This window comes from Helicoverpa armigera, chromosome 10 (assembly GCF_030705265.1).
Source record: "Helicoverpa armigera isolate CAAS_96S chromosome 10, ASM3070526v1, whole genome shotgun sequence".
NCBI classification, from domain to species: domain Eukaryota; kingdom Metazoa; phylum Arthropoda; class Insecta; order Lepidoptera; family Noctuidae; genus Helicoverpa; species Helicoverpa armigera.
The window spans coordinates 11,777,924-11,787,655 of record NC_087129.1 but is presented as its reverse complement, the minus strand read 5'-3'; positions in this window follow the sequence as shown (position 1 = coordinate 11,787,655).

Below are 9,732 nucleotides of genomic sequence, written 5' to 3'. Positions count from 1 at the left end.
GAAACTACGGGAACTATGGCACCTGCCGATCACAATGTATTAGATACATGTAAAAATTGCAATGCTAATGGACTAGGAATGGGGAAACTCCGGGAACTATGGCACCTGCCGATGACAATGTATTAGATACATGTAAAAATTGCAGGTGGAGACTTCGCCAGCTCACTTACTGGGCCCCCGGGAATCGGTCACTGAATAGCAACAAGAGGGCAACAGGGACATGAGCGGCTGAAGTGTGAGAATACCTCGGCGGATTTTAAACGCAGATTACGCGCTCCCTGTGGGTCACTTACCACGAGGCATCCTCCGAGCAGGGCTACTAACCCCGCTCTAGCGACTCCACTCTGGACGGCCAAGCCAAGCCAGAGGCGTGAGACCTACCCCCGTCATGGTTCACTCCGACCGGCCGGAGATGGGGGCAGTATACTCTCCCTGGAGAACTCAGTATATATCTCAGTATATAGCCCCGCGGGGAAGCTACTCCCCGTCATCAGCCTCAGATGTCCTGCGGTGCTTATATCTCATTATTATTGTCGACTTCCAGTCACGATGCAACTGAGTACCAGTGTTTTACAAGGAGCGACTGCCTATCTGACCTCCACAACCCGGTTACCCGCTCAACCGAACACCCCTTGGTAAAACTGGTCAGACTTACTGGTCTGACTACCCATAACGACTGCCAAGAATGTTCAATGACAGCGGGAACCTACAGTTTAACATGCCTTCCAAATAACGGTCATTGGGATCCAAAATATACTTAGAAAGTACCTACATACGAACTTAGAAAAGCTGCATTGGCAGGTACTTGCCAGACCTGGAATCAAAGACGCACGCTCATACTTGAGAGTTTGGTTCTCTACCCACTAAACCACCACGACTTCCACTAAGTCACCACGACTTTGTCATCTATTTAATGTTTTTTAAGTAATAATACGTGTAATATTTTTGCCACACACAACTTAAATGCGGACTAATTAGAATCACTACTTTTATCCCTATGGTCGCGTCTATTGCGGTTCAGTTCTCAGCGTTTTGTTTAGTCTGCTGTGCTTTTGCAAGTACAAAAATTAAATATATGGAACGTTTCTAATGAAATTAAAATTCAATATCCGGCGATTAAGATCTTTGATTTTGCTGACCCCGTAGTCGCTGGCATAAGGGACAGGATCCGCGTACGAAGTCGCGGGCAGAAGCTAGTAATCAATATTGCGTTCCTTCATAGTCAAACAAATACTCTTTATGTACTTTATAAAAGTAGGTAACTAAATTGAATTCATGATGCAAACACGTTAGTGTAAGAGTGCGATGCGCAGACCTGCTGTCAATTGGTGTCAATTAATTTAATAAAATAACGTAAACAGTCTTATAAAGACCTGACCTGTCTGTACCCCAATTCCATAATCTATGCCATTACCGAATTACTCAAAGGTCTGCGTTGCATTATAACTTAGGAGTTGACGCGTGCGTACGTAAACCGGGATTTATTCATGTAATCTTCTTCTTCACTGCTTCTCCATGGAGAAGTGGGGAAAACTCGCGATCTCTCGATATTGACATATTAATCCTCTCGATTAAATATTGCTGATTTTATGATTACCTATTAAGATTCGGGTCGCGTAGTGGATTTACTGTTCGATATATTAAATTAAGTAATGGATACAGAAATACCTTTAAGAATACTCCCCGAAAAAATATTTTTTGTATTTTTAATTTGTATGTACATGTAGGTTCATTATTGTACATTGCTAATTAATAACTAAGTAATTGCAATGCTTTTAGATATATATATTTAATTTTTCTTCAACTGATGTAACATTATGAGTAGACGTAACTGAAATTCTAGTTACATAAGACTTTTAAACATCTCTTTTCAGCCGTCCGGGAAATAAGCCGGAACGGGGCGTTATTCCGTGCGCGTACGGCAGGCTATGAACCAAAACGGGGCGGGTTCAGATCCAGACAGAGGGAAATTATATTACGTCGTGCTGTTGCAGGAGATACCAGTACAAAGTCAAGTGAATGTCTGTACATTCAGCAAATTAAATGGAAAAGTCTTCCCTTTGAGTATGTGGGGAAAACTTATTGAAAAAGAATATCAATAAATTACTGAAAATTCGGTGAATGTTCGATGGCTGACCAATTTCATGGAATCTTCACTTGAACTTTATAAATTAAAATACAAATTAAAGGACCCGGAAAGTGGTTTGTTCTTATTCTGTTGGTCTTACAATACATTCTCGTGCCAACTTACATACTGGCTACATTTAAATCCGCTGCGTACCTTAACAACGAAACACTCTCAATATTATTTCATTCCTATTACGTCAATAATACAGGTGTGTATATGCTCTATCCCTTTAATATCTACAAGCTTGATAAGCCTCGATTACCACCATCAGCTATGACAACTACACCATAGATTTTTTCTATAAACGTCTGTTACATTTCCCGCGCCGGGTCCGGTCGCAATAATAGCGCGAACATTGTTGCAACTGCCGCTAGATACAGACACCGACTTGTTAGGCTGATTGTACACTGAAGAAATGTCTGGTAAAAATTTTATAGCCCGGTGATACCATCCCAGCTACAAAACTATGAGATAATTATATTAAAATTGGATATGTTCTTGCGTGCTTTGTTAAACTTTCAGCCAATCATAGCTTAGTAGTAGAACGGCGAATCAGTTGTCAATCACTTTCTAAAACAAAATCTTCCCTGTGCTTTTATTTACGTTTTTGTTATTCGTTTCTAAAGAATACACTCGAATGCACCATAAGTACAGTCCGATAAAAAAATTGTTATTTCTTCCAACATTTTCATAGATAGATTACTTCACTATTCGATGTAAACCTATTTTGTATTCCTCAAGTGAACCTCATCCCTTATAATCCTCAGCAAAGAAATCACTACATTTGTAGAAAGCTAGACAATAAGTGGGAAGTAGAAAAAGATGGCACCGATAAACAGGTACCAGCCACTGGAAATACACTCGAAGGCGGAAACTATTGGTTTTTAAGTGCACCGCTCCCAGCAATGTTTTTACTTGAGAAATATTTTTTAATCCTCTTCTTCCTACGGGACAATAGTCTACGTACTAAGATATTTGAACGTGGCTCGGATTTGTTGTGAAGTTTTTTTTGCAAGCTTGTGTAGTAGATGAAATGTCGGTAGTATTGTCGTGTTTACAGAGGTTGATAAACGTCTGCGGTTTAGGGTTAGATGGAAATCCTTTATGACGAAGATATGAGGTTTTTCTAACATTCCCAGACAATAAGATGTCGCTTTCTTTTTCAATTTATTTTACCAACCTTCGTGTAAGACCGAAAATAAATTACTATGAGCAGAACAGCCCAAAGGGTTTTAGAATAAACCCCTTGCCTTGTAAAATGAAATTTGTGTTTTTGCTAATAAAAAAGTTTGTGGAATGTTTTTCCATCGGACGCTAGGAGAGGTTCGAAGCGCTAGACACCACTTAACCCGACCATCCTTTGAGTTGTACACGAATTTGAGAGGCTCCTATCTACTTACAAACATTTTAAGTTTGCCTCTGTCATTACAAAGACTTGAGCTATTTAATTTTGTTTGTTTTAATGTTCGTACGAATCAAACGAGAGGCCTCGGGGTGAAGCATGAGAGGCTTATAATTAACAAGTAAAATAAATAATACTGCACTGCAGTAAGCTACTTTATGCTCCTTTGATTAAAATAAAGGGAACTTCGCGAAAAATATACAACACTAGCTGTTGCCCGCAACTTCGTCTGCGTGGGCAATATAGAATAGTCAAAATACTACTTATCCCGTAGGTGCATTCTTTCACGTGACAGTATAATTAGGATTACCACTTCGCAGTCGCATAGATTCAATGATCAAGGTTGTGCTGTTAATGTGACCATTTATCTAAACAAAAGAAGTAAAGTTTGTGACGTTGTGAATATGTCTGGATCTAGTCAGCCAATTTGGAAAATTATAACGTATGATGCGTAAGTAATTTTCACAGGAAACAGTTATAATCTATGTCTATATGCTCAAAGCTGTCATTTGTACATTTTCTGCAGCTGCTGCGACTAATCAGAAGCCAGAAAGTCTGTCAGTCTTACCATGGATATCGGCTTGTGTAGTTGACTGGATTGAAGATAGGTAGATAGGTAGTCGCTCCAAGCAAAATATTGGTACTCAAACAGATTTGGTGACTGGAAGCCAACACCAACATAGTTGGGGAATAGCTGGATGGATGATAAAATGAGTCATCATCATCAGCAGGCGCATAGGGTAGGATAGTTTTACTACTGGGGAGAAACACTTGTATGACGGGGATTTTCTGTGCACTTACTCACTACGGTAAGGCTGACCCCACATTAGGCGTGCGCGATCCTCGGGCGTATGAGTAACGCGGGCGTCGCGAGCGCGCTGCGTGAACGTCGCGTTTTGCTGCCCTGCGGCATGTGTGAAGAGTGCAAGCGACGCGCTCGCGGCGAGCACGCGGCGCTCGAGTTGCGTTCTTACCCCTTCGCCCGCTATCCCCGCCGCCCGCTAAACGCCTTAGCAGTTAAACGTCAAGGAGAGCGGCGCGTGCGCGCCGCGAGCGCGCTGTAGGTAAATGCCGCAGGGCAGCAAAACGCGACGCTCACGCAGCGCGCTCGCGACGCACGCGCTACTCACACGCCCGAGGATCGCGCACGCCTAACGTGGGGGAGGCCTAAGCCGGGACTCCACCGAAATGTTTGCATTAGTTCACAAATAGGCAAAATGTACGTATCTGTGAGAGTCCACTTCATGTGGTCGTACTTGAAACCTGCAGTTTTGCCAAGATTTTCTAAATGTACGCTTGCAATTTGTCATTTCTTGGTGGAGCCAGCAAATCGAAAGAAACATAAGTGTTGTATACTATGCGTCACTACCGCACACCGGGAAAATTTCGCTCTTGCGGAGGACGTTTATATACCATATTTTGTGTCACACAGGACGACGGTAAGTATCCACCGAAACACTTTCAAAGATCTGATGAACGAACAAATCAGACCTGACTTGGTCACCTGGGGCCAATCAGAGCTCTATGAAGCGATCATATATGCTTTGGCTCCTACTGTTATTGTGGTTTCTGAAAATTTATTCACCTCATTCAACGATGAATGTAATTCTGATGGTACTATTAAGAACACTTGCTTAGCGCAGAAGCTGACGTTGGCAGGTCGACTCTTTTGACTTCTCGAATAGGATACCATTGGTTTTTGTGCAATGCACACCTACAATGCATGCTGGATTAGGATAGGATACAGGTGGATAGGATTTGCAACAGAAAACAATTCTGTCTTTGTGATTGAATGACATCAAACGTAGTTTTATATAAAAGGTGTTTTTTTAGACTTGACTCGGGTCCTACTGAGACTGTTCGTAATCGTGAACAGTGTATTTGCGATCAGAAGTTGAAAGTAAGCATGTCTCTGGTATGCGACGCGCAATGTGTTCGTTTTCAGACGCATAAAGCATTTTACGTGTGTATGGTATTAAATCGAGAAAGCTCCCATTTCTTATCTGCACTTTGTATCTGGGCTTGTTCTTAAAGCTACAGAATCCTATATTACCTACCTACCTCACGCTTAGCAGCGCTTGCGAGAGACAGATCCTCATTTCTTCTAGGATTAAGTTTACATATTTTGCATCAGAAAAAATAATTAAGGTCTACTTAATACTACTCACTCAAAGTAATTTGTTTTAAGGCCACCACATTAGTGGAAGATAAGCTAAACTATGTTTATGAAAAAATCCTGATATGAACTCCATCTGTAACTTTAAATGATAATTAATTGTTATACTAAAGTCATCATTTTTGACATAATGTTCAAAAAATTATTTAGATGGCACCGTTTTAAATTTGGCTGCTCATCTGTTGAAATAATAATCCTCTATAAAGAATGTATGGTAATTTATTGTCATTTACCACCTCGCTCCTTTGACAAATTTTATGTATTTTATTTAACACAGATTACCACAGATGGAGCTACTTTAACCTTGGCTAAACAAAATTTTCATTTTTTTTTTCTTCCGAAGTTACTTATGAAGGTGTGATTTTCTGTGTAAAGATTAATAGGCCGATCAACTAATATAAGTACAACATTCAAATGTACAGTTTTGACAAACAGATTGCGTGTCGTAATATTTTACATCTTGAATTTTTACAAAATTAATCATATCTTTTGATAGAGTGAATCGATTTCGATGAAACAAAAACTAAGTAATACCCCAAGTTACGTAGAATTTTTGTATATAAGCATTGTCTGCATTGAATTCGTAGATTTTACGTGAATCCCGAACGAACAAACAGATAAACAGACAAACAGACAAAAATGACAAAAATGATGGAAATGGGTTCTGTTAGTTATCCTTTAACATGCTGGCTATTTTTTTTGTCAATTTCTTCAATGTACAAAAATTACTTTTCTACAGATTTATTATATGTATAGATGACTTTTATCGCGGTAAACTTTGGCCCATTATACAAAAATACACTAAGAAGATACGGGCTCATATGCTGCTTCTTTAAGGTTAATTTAATTGGTCTAATTTTGGTGTCTTAACAGAAATGAACAAATTAAAGCAATTCGCAAGGTTCAAGCCAGTGGACAGACTCCCCGAAACCCGAAGTTCTATAATTAATGACGTCACAACATCCCCCCTCCTCCCTCCCCGTCTCCCTTAATTGTCCTTATTGTGGCCACGTCTTACAATACTTCAGAAGTATTTAAAACTTTCTGGTGACCCAAATTAGTTGCTTTTCTGAAAAATAACGAAATTCCCTGACAATTTCTTGGGACCACCAAAATAGCTTTATCGAAGTTAGAAGCGAAGTTTTATAAATATCTGTTACCCTTAAATATATTTTTTTCAGGATTATACACCTTTAAAATCCGTCAAAAACGCTGATTAGAAATATTTTAATATCTAGCTTGTCTTTACAACATTGTATACAATTTATATCAGCTCCAAGTAAAATAAGCCCTCAAGATTTTTTCTTCACAACACAAAACTCCTCTGAAGGCCATATAAAGAAAATCTAATTTACCTATTACCTAAAATCTTTGCCTAACAAAATCTTATGAAAGCTTACCCATTCATCAAATACATCTGACGTTTCCTTTACAACGGTGTAAAATAACAAAGAGCGAGCGACATACGCCTTTGTGGTGCAAAAAGCGCTACATCCAGCCATATTAGTTTAACAGAGGAACGTACAGAAGAAGGAAAGATAATGGAGATGCCATAAGGAAGGTAGAACAGCCGTCTTGTAGGTCAAGTAACGTATGGTAGGCTTGATCAGTTACTAACGAGAGGCGTTCGGGTTCATTGTCAAATCAAAACCAAACTGTCAAAGACTGGTCTTGACTGATTTGCGGTTTTATTTTAAAAATAATGGCCAGGTTCCATAGAAGGCGTGTAAGGATGGAGCTAGTAACGTTCTTCGTGCCCCGAAGACACGCATTTTGACGCGCTACTTTCTTAGGAGATTTTGCGTTATGTCATCGCCACTAGTTATTTTGTTCTCCGTGTAGGAACGGCTTGTAACCAAAGAGCGCTCGAGATAAGCGCTCGAGCGCTTCTTTGTACGTTCCTGTTAATATTGGTGTGAAATATTGGGTGTTCCGAGTTGAATTGAATGGGGTTAAGTACTGTTTTGTGGATTTTTTTGGTTCTACATACGATTAGGTGTTGTAGGCTGATAATGGAGTAGGTATTTGTAAGATTTTCGGAATACATCTTGTTTTGTACGGATTTATGAGTATTATGCAGCTGGTGGACAGACGACCTTATAAAGGTCGCCGGAAGACGCTGGATGCTTCCAACAGGTATCTGTGGAGATCAAAGGGGGAGGCCTATGTTCAGCAGAGGACGTCCTATGGCTGAGATGATGATGATGATAATGATGCTGCTGGTTTAAAAAGGCAAGACTTCTTTCTTCTTAAGACAACCGTAGGTATAGGTATTATGTCAGTTTGCTTGTTACACTCTCATTTAACTTAACTTTACAAGACGATAAGATAGGTAGGACGGTGTTGCGAACAGAAACTTACATTACAGTCACAGCTATATTTTATAACGCCATTTACCAAGAAGCGTCACTGATCAAAAACTCAATAAAACATTATACCTATTCAAAATATTCAGCACTTAACACCAATTAAACAAACACAATACCCAATTAACACACGAAATCCATACAAAACTCGCATAATTCGAATAATCAATCAAAACGCTCTCGCTAAGCGTGTTTCAATGCGTCTAAGATCGCCATAGAAATTGAAGCAATCAGTCTAATGAGTGCCAACTAATTAGCACAGACGCTAATTACAGGCCGTGATTGAAACCGCTGCCGTTTCGAATGAGAAACTGAATCAAGATCTTAATTGCCTGTAATTGGATTACAGATATGATTTTGATGTTTCTTTTATGGGATGGTTGTTGGAAGCAGGTGCTTAGGAAATACTTTGTCTGTAGCTACATAGTTCGTTTTTGTGTCAACTTGCAGTTTTCTACAAGGACGCTGACACATGTTTTCAACAAATCTCGTAATTACCTACATTTTGATTTTGAGTACTCGGCCCTCTGTTACCAATAGGTAGTTAGTGTGTATAGCTCTTGAGAAATTATCTTTTGATCTAGAAAAATCGTCGCTAACGCCTATGTTTTAACTGATCCTGAAATCTTTTTTGGATTTAGATAACATGAATGTGTGTTTGTTTATTTGTGGCACTTTCGCGGTAGAACCACTGAACTTAATCAGTTCAGTAAATCTTTCAAATGAAAAGTACGTCTTGGTCATTGATTCAGATATTAAGATGTGCCTAAAATAAGTTAAGAGCAAAAATTTTGCAATTATAGGTACATTATTTAATAAATCACGTCAGTCCTATATAAAGCAATCCTCCACCATTTCATAGAATTACCATTATATTCCTTATATACCTACATAAAAAGCACCTACCACGGTACCTATTTACTGGTTCTCAGTTACACCAATAACTAAGGAACATCTCGTTTACAATCACGACGTTTGATCTGACTCAACGAACGTGATGTGAATCCAATCCTACTATATCGATGCTTATCGATTCTCCAACATCGGTAAGCGCCTGATAAAAATTAATAGCACAACGACGCATTGTAAATTGCTCAAGTATTTTTGTAAGGAAAAAATTTGATGTTTGCCGAATAATGTTAGATTTGTGTTTTACAGCATCACATCTGAATGGCTGAACCGTCAATGCTGAAAACCCCTCAATTTGTATTTTACAGGATCACATCTGAATGGCTGGACCGTCCAAAAACCGGGAGAAGGACTAAGGATAGTTTTTGTCACCAGTGGGACTCGGGTGAAACCACGGGCAATACATATATTTTTACAACATAATATACAAGTACAAAGGTATATGTTAAAGAATTACTTGGTTACCCTCACCCCTTCCCCCCTAACTATATCGACTTTGAGCTTGCCTAAAACAGGACAACGGATAAAGCATTGCCATCCAGCGTGGCAATGCTGCCAGTCTTAATAAGTACCTCTTTAATATATTTTCTTATCAAGGAGAAATTTCTTATTTATATTTATGTCCTGATATAATATGTTGTCAAAAAAATGCGCCATCAAAAAGCAGAATTAATTCTAAATGAATAAACCGTTTGAAGCATGTGGGTCCCCAAAGTAATAAGTGAGGAAGGTCGTTTACAATCGCGGCTTT